This window comes from Corvus cornix, chromosome 8 (genome assembly GCF_000738735.6).
Source record: "Corvus cornix cornix isolate S_Up_H32 chromosome 8, ASM73873v5, whole genome shotgun sequence".
Classification (NCBI taxonomy): domain Eukaryota; kingdom Metazoa; phylum Chordata; class Aves; order Passeriformes; family Corvidae; genus Corvus; species Corvus cornix.
This window is the reverse complement of record NC_046338.1, coordinates 19,726,197-19,738,351: the sequence shown is the minus strand read 5'-3', so window position 1 is coordinate 19,738,351 and position 12,155 is coordinate 19,726,197. Positions and strand designations below refer to the sequence as shown.

General features: G+C 37.1%; 1 long non-coding RNA gene across 2 annotated transcripts in view; it reads right to left on the bottom strand.

Moving 5' to 3' along the window:
* Nucleotides 1-12,155, bottom strand: part of LOC120410377 — a 97,157-nt gene that overhangs the window by 64,449 nt on the left and 20,553 nt on the right. The window contains exons 2-5 of one of the 2 annotated variants that reach the window (XR_005602489.1): nucleotides 11,784-11,837; nucleotides 10,640-10,807; nucleotides 9,585-9,725; nucleotides 6,911-6,995 (exon numbers count right to left, since the gene is read on the bottom strand). This is a non-coding gene — a long non-coding RNA (uncharacterized LOC120410377). The remainder of the gene's footprint in view (nucleotides 1-6,910; nucleotides 6,996-9,584; nucleotides 9,726-10,639; nucleotides 10,808-11,783; nucleotides 11,838-12,155) is intronic. The other variant, XR_005602490.1, reaches the window with a different exon arrangement.

Below are 12,155 nucleotides of genomic sequence, written 5' to 3'. Positions count from 1 at the left end.
CAGGAAGACTTGGTTTCCTTCAGACAAAGTTCAGGTTTTCTGTCAATCCCAAGAGGATGAAAAGTGAGATTTAACCCTTACCAACAAAGACAGGAACATTTAGAAAGTGACCTGCAGATGCACACTGGGGGCTGCTCCCGGTGTGAGGGCAGCATGACTTCAGTCTGGCCTTGATGTACAGACTTATTTTCTCTGGAAGCCAGAATGTAGGTTTGAGAGGAGGAGATGGAGACCATGAACAGGTGGGAATCGAGTGTTACGGATTGCATTAGCACTTGGAGTGCCAGAGTTCAGGGCCTCAGAAGCCATGAAGCACCATGAAGCTTCCCAGTCTGAGCAGCATCTCCCAATGGCTCTCAGAGAGAAGGCTGCTGGTGATCTGGTACCCCCCTGCAAGGCAGGAGCTCACCTGTGGTCTGCTCAAGGAGCTCATGGGCCTCTCACTGTACCTAAAAGTGAATTTTTACAACACCCCACATCCCAGTGACTGTCTTTTTTAGGAATACGCCTCAACAGAAATGAGAAAGGCTGAGAGAAAGGGATCAAAGAAAACCACAAAATTATACTAGTGGGATTATACTAGAGAGCCAGGCAGTGATCTCTCCCTGCTGAACCACCACCACTGCCAAGATTTTGGCAAATGCTAAAGCAGAATAGATCTGAAGCACAGGGCAGAGCTTCCACTGATGGAAGCTGGAAGTGCAGCAATGGCCAGAAGGGAAGATACAGCCTTTGCTGAAAACAAGCATGTAGTAATCATTGAAATAGGGGTGCATAAAAGTAGTTAGTAAGGTACAGGAAAATTCATCTAAATATGTGATAGATTTTCCAAAGAAAAAGCCCTGTCCAATGTATACATGACATTTCTACTCCTGCTGTACTGTGTTTTTTCAAAACAGTTAATTTGTCTTTGTCCTGAATGCTTACAGATACAGAGAATATTTTGTAAGATTTCAGATCACTTCCCATCCAACATAAGCTTTATTTCCTAAAATAAGCACAACCAGAGAAACAGGTGGTTTAGGAAACAAACCTGAGCCAGTGCAATTACAGCAAGACTTGACTTGCCTTCAGAATGTAGCCTTGATGTCTGCAACAGATTCTAATTTAAATCCCAGTGGGAAACTTAATAATTAGAATGCTTATCACTACCATGGTGTTCCTGTGTGTTATTTCATTTGGATTTGGACATGCAGCAGTAGGTATAACTGGGTGAAAGAATGTACATATATTACCACCATGCCTACCTTTATTTTTACTTTTGCAGATTCTTGCACATCTCTACTCATGTAAATACACTGAAAGCAAAGGGATTATTACTGTGGTTAGGGTTAAGCAGATGCTAACGTGATTTACAAAATTGGAGCCCTAAAAAGCAAATGGTTTCAGATAGGAAGGAGTAACCCAATCATCTCTGATTTCCATCTCCTCCCTGGTTTCTTTAAATTTTCTTTACTTTCACAGTCTCCTTTTGTACCAGCACCAAGTGCTACAGCCTTTTGCCTTATTTTTATTTTTGATTAAAAGAAGGATTAACTTAATAGTTCATGTAGGGAATCACAGCTGAATGTGTTTAATTTCTGTAACTGCCAAAGCAGCTGCTATGCATGGATAGCAGTGTGTATGTCTGAGCAGTCATGTCTTCATTTAACAAAGAATACACAGCCCTGTACAAGACAGCTATTCACCACCTTGATGAATGACTGCCAAAAGAAGTGAAATACCTTGTGGCCTCTCAGTGTCCAGCACCCATAACATGCCACCTCAGAATTCTGTAGTCAGTGCTGTCACCAGCAATCATGCTGGGCAAGCTGGACATGCCATCCTTCACCCTGTACAAGCCCTCAGTCCCACCAGCAGCCAGTGACCCCCCATCATCAGTACCACGACATCTCTAGGTGACCCTGCTACCTGAACCTTCACAAAAACCCAGCCCTAATCATTTTTCCATAGTTTAGTGATACTTTCCCACCTCAACCTAAAAGGTTGTTTTCAAGTTGCACATGCCAGCTTCAGGTCTTGGATTAGTGTTAATAGCCTCTTTCTGAATTCACACCTTATTCTAGCTCATTTGTATTTGCAGTTCATATGTTATGATTTATATTTATATATATATATATAATGTTCATACATTAGATCTACTCCAGACACTCTTTCTAGTAATAAAAATTAGTCTTTACCAGCCACTGAAGTCACTGAACTAAGTGCTGAGGCTACCTGTCAGCATCTGTCCTTTGCTCAGCCCGGCAGCACCTTTGGCATCTGTGGCTCACTGAATTAGATCCATATCCCATGCACTGCCCTGCACTGCTTTACACCAGCACTTCCTTACTTCACTTCATCTGTCAGTACCATGAATTAAAAGATGCATCTCAGCATTTTAATCTCTGCTGATACAGCCTCAACCTTTCAACTAAAATTAGCACATTTTCACCCACCTCCTAAAAGCAGTATAGAAAATTTATAAACTAATATAAATTATTTTCTAACTTAAGAAAACTGTGTTTTATTATGGGAGATGGGAAAAAAGCCTCTCCTTTACTTTCATTAGAGAGACAGCATCCTACAGAACACTGACATACTGCTCTGCCACTTCCAAACAGGAACACCATTTCAACCTGCTCTGTTCTGCTGCTTTTCTTGAAATCAAATAAAAGTATTTCAGTAAGAGAGGGAGCATATGCTGTCACAGTACATCTGAAAATAGTGTGTACATTGGCCAGCACTGAAAAGAGCAAGAGCTGAAATGCAGTAGAGGTGTTTCGCTGCAAAACCTCATTTGAAGGTATTTTCCAAGGAACGAGTCTGAAAGCTTTTCCTTGACTTCCTGAAAGATTCTTACAATTTTATCAGCAGGATGCTGATGCAAGTGCCTATGTTTATTAATGGCAGTCAGCCCCAGAAAAGCACAGGATGAACTTTCTTCCTAACAATGCCCCTCCCCAGTATCCTTAGGGTTTGGATGTGTACACTGATATGTACACTACTTTCTCAGTTTGAGGGTGACCTCTCTTGTTCCCACACCAAACTCCAATTCTCTATATATTTAAAAGAAGAGGGACAGGCTGAGCCTCTAGCAACAAACACATGACTAAAAATTATTTGGAGGTTTTATGGTTCAAGTGTAATATAAAAACATCCTAGATCTGGACTTACTTTACAGAATAGGCAAGAATCTTACAAATATACACGACCACATGGACATTGGTGAAGTTCTTCTACTATGTTATCTTAGAATCTGCCACTTTGAATGGGTATAAAATTCATTATTTTTTAAAATGCTGAGTATACGCTTTCATCCAGTATATAATTTAATTATCATATCTGGTATGAAAATATCTAGGTAGTTGCAGAATAAGCAAAGCGTAATATGAAACCTGAATTAAAGTAAAACTCTCTTGTAGAGTAATACATACCTTTTCTTTTTAATATGATGGGGGGAAAAAAAAGGGGTTGACATGATGGTGTTTTAAAATCAGAAACATCAACACTGCATTATAAATGATTTTATCTCTCTTTGTACTTTGTATTCAAGTAGTCTTGTGATTTCTCATCTCCAGGCATCCTAAGTATGCTTGAGAACCAGAATAAATGCAAACTCAGAAGCCTTCTTGAACCTTAAGATGAAGGAAATTCCATTAAATTCCTCATGACATTCTCTATTGTCATTTCAGCACATTTATGATAAGAATATGGAACTGCCTGCTTTCAATGACTCTTCAACCTGCTATCTACTGGCTTGCCTATCTCTTTAATAGTTCTTTGGATTTCAGAGGATAATACTGACAGTTTCTGAAATGAAACTATCTCAGATTTTAAAAAATATCCTCAGACATTAATTTTAAATATGAAGTAGAACTATCTGTGTTTAGCTTAAAATTGATTAATGGGACTGGATTTAATGTGCTAATTTATCACATTACAGTGATTTTATAAGCTGTGAATCTTCTTTTCAGAACACCTTGTTTCTAGTTCTTCATAAAAACATTCCCTCTTTCATTTATCTGGATGTGAACACGATGTGATGATAAATTACACACCACAAGTTCCCACATACCATCACACTCCTCACCTTCTAATACAGAAAGCTCTCTTAGAATTAAATTATCAGAAAGACATGTTAATGTGCTAACGTAAAAGGCAGGAACTTAGTTTTATGGGATTATACTGAGCAGTATAATGAACCAGAGAATCCCTGGTATTTTGAGTATGCATTTCATACTCAGCAAGATAACCAAAAAATTTTCAAAAAAGGAAGTCTACTGTTTATTATTTAGGGTAAATGTTTTAAAGCACTTACTTGATTTTGGGTCACAAACCCCTAATAAAAACCAGTATGGTTTAACATTATTTCAAAGGTAATTATGAACTAAGGGATACAGACAAGCATCCCATCATAAATACCTAACTGTCCCTGTTTTCTACCTGTAAATATTTTCTCTCCAAGTGGAACAGAAGAGGGAAAAAGAGTAGTATGTCAGTTATATCTCAAAAATGTCACCCTACCTCGACATAACTAAATTATCTAAAATAAAAGAATATAACTTGAAAACTCAGAAATATATGATATTAAAAGAGAAAAGTAAATTAATGCCTGCAATGAATTCCACATGATCTAGATGTGTGCAAAGGATCAGGATATATGACATGATACTGATACCATATCATATCACACACACTGTGGTCTAAGAAGCCAGCACAGGTATTAGTCCTTTGAACTTATTCCTAACACAATTTTGTTTAGACCAAAGTAAAAATAACTCTTGAAGTCACAGAAATATCACAGCTAAAGGTTATGCAAGTAACACGGAAGAATTATAGTTTAAAATTTAAAATAACTCAGTCAACCTGATTAGACTATGCTCTACCATGTCATCAAACCCAGAGCATCTAACATATATTTTTGATTTAAAAATGCTGTCTCTAACCATTTGACACTGATATTTCATAAGGCTTCTTGGCTGCCAACAATCACATGCATCTGTTATGCTGGCAGCGTGCTCAATCACAAGGTGTGTTGGATCTCTTCATTTTAGGCACCATTGCCAGAGAAATACAAAACCCTTTGAACTGAGTGCAAATGCATTCAGAAAGTACCAGCTAAAGGCTTTTTGGATGGGGCAACAAACTTCGGGCAGAAAATAAAGCACAGAGGAAAGAAAGGAACAGATCTAAAGAATGTAATAGCTCTAACACCAGTCCTACCTTTGCTTGAAGAAGTGAACAAACACTGAAAAGAGTCATTACTAACCAACAATCATGCTAAATGATACTTCCCATGAGACACATATTGGAAATAGCACTCTCTCCTATTTCTTCCACAGAGCTTAAAGACCACTTTCTGATTTCTCTCTCATACATGTGCATATAAAGCTATACATACATATAAATACACATGCATTTCCTAAACATATACATATGTATAGCAAATATAAATATTATATACACACAGTAACAAAGACATGCATGTTATATATACACATATATATATATGTATATACACATACATAATTTTTACTGACAAGCTCTCTGTGGTTCATTACAGCTACTAAGGAGCAAAATCTACTGTGCTGTGAAGTCTTTTTGTTTTTTCCCTGGGGGAGGAGGTAGTCACTCAATGCTTCTGCATAGCAAACACATTTTCCTGCACAGTTACAAGGGAGAAAAGCCACAAGAGAGTGTGGCTAATTCATTAAGACAAGTTCTGTATGTTCTAGAAAACCACTGCAGCTCCAAACTTGCTTCCCTTTAGAAGGAGAATTAGGAAAATGTCTTCACTTGGGCAAGAGTTTTTCCAGCCATCATTTTCCTGCTACCAACCAGTATATTGGTCCAGAAATATTTAAGCATGGAAATCTCACTGGAATTTGTGGGGTTTTTTTCTCTGCAACTATCAAGAGAGATATAAAATAATTTATCAGCTATAAAATGTGGTATCAGCATGACAAATAATTTTCAGATTATTTCCATCTATTCCACTAAACAAACTCAGCTTTGTTACTCCTCAAGGCCTCAGTAAAACAGTCTAAGAGACAATTTTGAAAAAAAAATCCTAAATTTTAATTTCCTTGTAATTTATTCCTCCACACAGTCAGCACACTTCCCCCCCCCCCCCCCCCCCAAAAAAAAAAAGACTAAATTCATAGGAAAAATGCTCCATATTTTCCCAATCACTTATAGATAGTCGGGTTTTGCTTCTCTAGAGAAGTGGTGTCTGTGCCCTTCAGGAGAGCAAAGGAGCAGTGTTGGAACCCCTGCACTCAGCTCAGGAAGCACTTTGCATTACCAGCTGTCGCCAAGGGCTGAGCCCTGTGGGAAGAATCCCGTTCTGCCTGCAGCAACTCTCTCTCAGCTGTTTGGCCAGGGGCTGCATCAAGAAGCATCCTCATGCCAGCAACATTACAGTCTCCAGCGAGAACTGATCCAATTTGGCAAAAATGGGCTTTATCTCTTTGCTGACTGTGACCAGAAGAGATGAGGTCCCTACACAGTCAATGCCTAAAGTGGCACACCACAGTTCATAACTGCAAATACAGCACCAGTGGGATGTTCAGGTACAAGCTTGTCAAGGATTAGGAGCTTTCTTAGCAATCAAAAGTGCTTCATGATACCAGCTACAGAAATTGCTGGAGGAATCTACAATATATAGCACTAGATGTCAAAAAATGACAGTAAAATGTGAGAATATTGATCAAACCAGAAGAAAAATAAAAGTCTGCAGTAGAATGGAATACTTTAGCTAAAGTAGTGAAACAGTAATATATATTTCATTTTTAGTACTATTTTTGTAACAGCAATTCTCTGAGGTTTCAATCAATTACTGATATTTTGTAATTTCTACGTGTTTGGGGAATGTGCCACAGAATCTTCACTCAAGAAGCCCAGTGTATGAAAGCCTCAGTTTACTCACCACAGAGCAGTTCTTCATCTCTAATTCTGCTGGCTTGTAGATCTCTGCCTTTGTGAACTTCAAATTATATGGTTCTCTTCTTAGTCTGGAGGAAGACAAAACAGTTCACCTCTTGTAAATACATTCATGAATTTTGAACACAAAAATACATAGACAGCCTGCAATTATTTTAAGAAACAATACAGCATATCAAAATTAAGTCCAGAACATGACTCCATCACTTTGATGACTGAAGCAATGTTTTCCAGCAATAAGACTGTTTTACAAATATTGTACAGTAATGCCAGTGTCAGTGATGTCAGTGTCTGGCTGTTCAGTAGGACTCTGCAAGTCAGAAAAAATTAACTATGTTTTTCCGCAGTGTGACAGTGAGCAATGAGGACTGACAGTAACTGAGTGACATCCAGTTTCCTCAGACTTTAGACCTTTCACCTGTCATATGCAGGGACACCGAGTTCTTTTTTCTTTTTGTATTTTATCCTCTTAAAAATTGCTTTTCTTCCCTAAATATAAAAGGCTAGTGTTCCACAAAGATTTATTTAAATTTCATTTTCAAGTTCAATTCACTTATCAGATTCCTATAATACTGGAAAATGCTAATTATTAGACAAATCCATAAAATAATATATTTTCTAAACTGAGATTTTTATTTTTTTATTTTAAGCTGCTTTCACTTGTGGGAGATGAGACTATATCTGAATCACAGATTGGCAGTTATATACATAGAATTGGATGTGGAAAAACTGATAGAGTTGTACAAGTCCCAGTTTCAGTTTTAAGAAGGATGATGCCTTTAGCTTGAGATCTTAAAACAGTCAACATTACAGTACAGGTTAAAAGTATCATAACCTGCACTAGTATATTTTCAAGGCTTACATCACAGAAATAGAAAAGAAAGTAGCCTTTTAAGTCAGTCAGGGCATTACATCCCACAATTAATTACTTTTCTTCTTTGTTATTACATGAACAGATCATTGAGAAGTAAAAATCTCTCTTCTTCCCAATTTCCATTTTTTCCTTCCAGTAGATCTTTCCAAAGTTTCCTGTAGTTTTATCGAACGCATGGAGTCACACCCATCCCTAGTGATACTTGTGGAGCTGATATAGTTCTGGTTCTGAGAGAACACCATCATTTCATATTGAAAAAAATCAATCAGGGAACTATTTCTCCCAGAGCTTTTCATATTATTCCTGCTATACCTCAGGCAAATTACATTCTTTGCTAAAGTAACTCATAGAATAATTTTCCCAGAAAGCAATCAATAAAAGCACCCCTCATGCCCTTCCATCTCTCTCTGCTTTCCTGAGAAATAAAGCCACCAGCTGCGCTGGCACATTTGATAGATGATTTAAGTGAATTTTTCTGGACATATTCCCTCTCTCTTAAGCATATAAGTTGCAAAACTGTTATTCTGTAGATCCTATATATCATTGAAATAGGTTCAACCTTTCAGTAATCCTGGAAAAACAGCAACTGACTTCAATCCTGAATGAAAGCAAACCAGCCCAGCTGGAAACCTGGAAATGTATGACAAAGTCACACTGAATGCTCAAAATGAGAAAAGAATTTTCACCAAATTTTCAGCAGTATTTTCTCTAAATGAATAATAAGAATTGCATTATTGCTACACAACAAATACAGAAGCAACAAATCCTCTTCAAGATTTAGGAGATTACATACATTTCTCTTATTTAGTTTACTAATGGTAGTATGTATTTTTAAAATATTCTACATTCACATTAAATTATAAACCTAGCAATTATTTAAAATTAAGGCATAGATACATTTCCTTAGCAGTATGTGAAATTATATAACTGATCTATTTCTAATCCTAAGTAGTGATAAAGGTTTGTAATGACAAGTAGTATTTTATCACTGGTTATGATTAATGTACATTTTTGTTCTAAAGCAAGGATATATTTAAACTTTTCCTACTCCTTAGCACAAAATTGCAACGATCTTAATTTAACTTAGAAGTAAAACAAGAGCTAATTCAACTACAGGAAAAGCTAGTTTAGTTATGTAAGCCTTGGGATGAAACTTCACCTCAAATGAAACACTTGAAATGAAAATCAGCCCCTTATACTTGCCTTTTTACTGGGCCTAGAAGCAATACAGTTGCAGCTCATCCACTCAATCACTTCTGATTTCCAGAGCTTTTTTTCCAGAGGGATGTTTAAATGAGATACCTAAATGTATTTTATGCCAAACAGTCCAACAGAACTGACTTTGGGTCTTATACCTAAGAATAATCTCAAAAATCATTTCATCTGTCATGTGAAGAACCCAGAACAAAATGAGCTGTCACAAAGCATTGTGTCACATCACCATACACATGCACACACACATTTTCACAAGATATATTGCAGCTGTTCACTTTCCCTCCTACAGGGACACAGTCTAAGGTGGCAGCTTTCCCTGGGGAATATGCTATCATTAGATTTCCCATGTGGGCCTTTTCCATGAGAGAGATTTTTCCTGTATCACAGATTAAATCATGCTAATTTCAAACTGGAGGCAGTCACATCAAACTGATTTTTAGAAGCTGAAGAGAGGAAAGAGATGTTTGGTGCATGGTGTGAGAGGAGGCAGCAATGTAATACACATTCTCAAAATCATCCTTGCTGTATTCTGTATTTCAGAAGCCCTTGAGATTTGCATTGCTCTATTTACCTCATTGAACATTTCAGCTCTAGTAATTCCCACTCTCATATGCACTGTCACATCACTGGTAGCACTGGATTTCTGTGTTGTAAGCAGGATTATGGCTCCTTTTTGAAGTTACCCAGTAATTTCTTCAAACAGAACCGAGATCTGTTCCAGAAAAAAAGCATAAATATTACAAATAATAATAAAATATCTCTGACAATAGGAAGAATCATCTTAAGAGTCCCACTTCACTTATGGAAAAATGAAAAGGTCATCAGATGTCAGAAGACTGTGTCTGAACAAAGTGTCCTTCTGTCCAAGGAGCTGAGTTCCCAGATGTAACAGCACTTACTGCTCAAATGCTGAAGACATGAGTTCTCTAATGAATAAGTCACTACATTATAATAGAAGTTACACCAGAAGAAGCTTTGCTTTTTCAAGAAGTCTCCTCAGTTTAGTCCAGCTGGCAGAGATGCTGCCATTTATTTTAAACTCAACCAAAACAGAAATTTTACATTTCCAATACATTTTAATTTTCCAATATGTTTCAAAATTCTGAATACAAACCTCATTATTGCCTGATAGAATCAATTAAAATAAAGCACAGGTTTGTAACAGCTGATTACTAGACATTAGGATTCCTGGCACCTTGGAATAAAAACACTAATTCTTAGTATGCAATAGCAACTCAAAGTGACACACCATTGATCACTAGTCTGTAGAATTGAACTAACAAGACATCAAAAAGCTTAAAAATTGATTTTTGTAAAAATTGGAGGCAACTGTGTTTTAGTTTAGTTACAGTTTACTCCATATGGTCCAAATTGTTACAGTTGACAAAACACATCTGTTCCTCAGAATTCCTCAACAAGAATTCTTCCTCTTCCATATTCTTTTGAATATTTTTTATTATTCCTCAGAAAAATCAATTTTAATTAAGGCAGAAGCATTTAGAGTTTCTAGTTCAGGTACTATGCGCTGCTTTCAAAAGCCTCACTTGCATATGCTAAGTGGAGTGCTAATAATAGACCAGTACAATGCAAAGTTTGTTTCAAACTCCAAACTTTCTGAGAAATTACCTTCTGGCAGTCTTGAGGAGAGCGATTAATGTCAATTCAGTATCGCTTTTGATTCCCTTAGAACAGATTTAGCCGTAGAACTCAATGAAGCGAGGTGCAAGGGAAGAAATCCTCAACGTAAGCCTTCCAGACTTTTATGTTTAGATCAAAGGGTATTGATTTACAGTTCTGAGGATGAAAACAGTGGTGAAAAAACCCAAGCAGCTTTAAGTAAAGTGCTGAGATCAGTGACAGATCTGATTTTAGCTGTAAGTTCCATCAAATAAAAACCAGGCCAATGGCTTGTCAGAAACATGCTTTCCTTTCCCCACCCTACTTGTAACACTTGTAACTATGCAAATACAAAAAAAGTAAAAGAAAGCTATGAAGAGGAAAAAAAAAAAAAAAACAAAAAACAAAAACCAAACCGCTTATATGTCCCAGCTCAATCACAGAATGAATCCAAGTGAGAAGCTGGAGGACCACATGAAAAACAGCAGTAAAAATGAGTGCAGGAGAAGAAAGATGTCCATTGTACAATATAGTGGGCTCTTACTCAAATCTAAACACAAACCCTTTGCTGCCTCAGCAAGGAGAGGAACAGACACCCTTCCTTTTAAAGATGCAGTCCACAGCCAGGGGTCATCCAATACTAAAAGTTCTGCAGATCACATCTATGCTTGCTTTTGTTTCAGGATGAGTAGTTATTTTTAAATCTTTTAGCCATTTTTAATGTTAGCATTCATAAGGGCCATTTTAACATAAGAGAGAGGAAAAGCTTTTTAAAGTGGATCTTTTTGAATGGTAACTATCACTTTTCATATTTGTATGGGTACAAAGTCCTCCTTTTTGTTAGTCAGCTGATTTTCCAATTTTCCTTTTTAAACTTCATTAAGGCAGCAACAAAATTCATAATCCTAAATAAATTAATACTAAACAAGAAGAAAACATAGGATACCACAAGTTTTACAAAGAGCTTCCATATGCTCAACCAGAATTCCAAAAGGAATGAAATAAGCTTGAACTCTAAGATTCCTGATGGAAAATACCAGGAGGAAATTAAGCACATCTTTCATGAGGTTAGTTCACTTTTCTCTCTGAGAAAAAGCAGAGGAAAGAGCTCAGAAGCTACCAGTTCCTCGTAGTAACATGATACATGACATACCAGTTCCCTTGCTGTGTCTCAGTGTTTTCAGCAGCATCAGTCCTAGTATTCCTCCTAAAAAAAAGAAGCAACAAACAGTGCAGCATCTGTAAAGTTTGCCCTGGAAAGTGGCAGAAGAAGGTGGAAAGTGTAATGCAGAACAGCACAGGGGAGAAGGTGACTGTTGAACAGCCCTGCAATACAGCTTTGTTTTCAGAAATGGCACTACGACAATAAATACAAATTCATTTAATTCACTGCACTCAGTGCAATCCCTAAACCCAGATGTCAAATTCTGCTCCACAGAAGAAAGAAGAACTTCAGCAGAACAGTGTATTTCTTCACAAAGCTAATACCAAATGGATGTGGGGAGTACATATGACTTAACTCTGG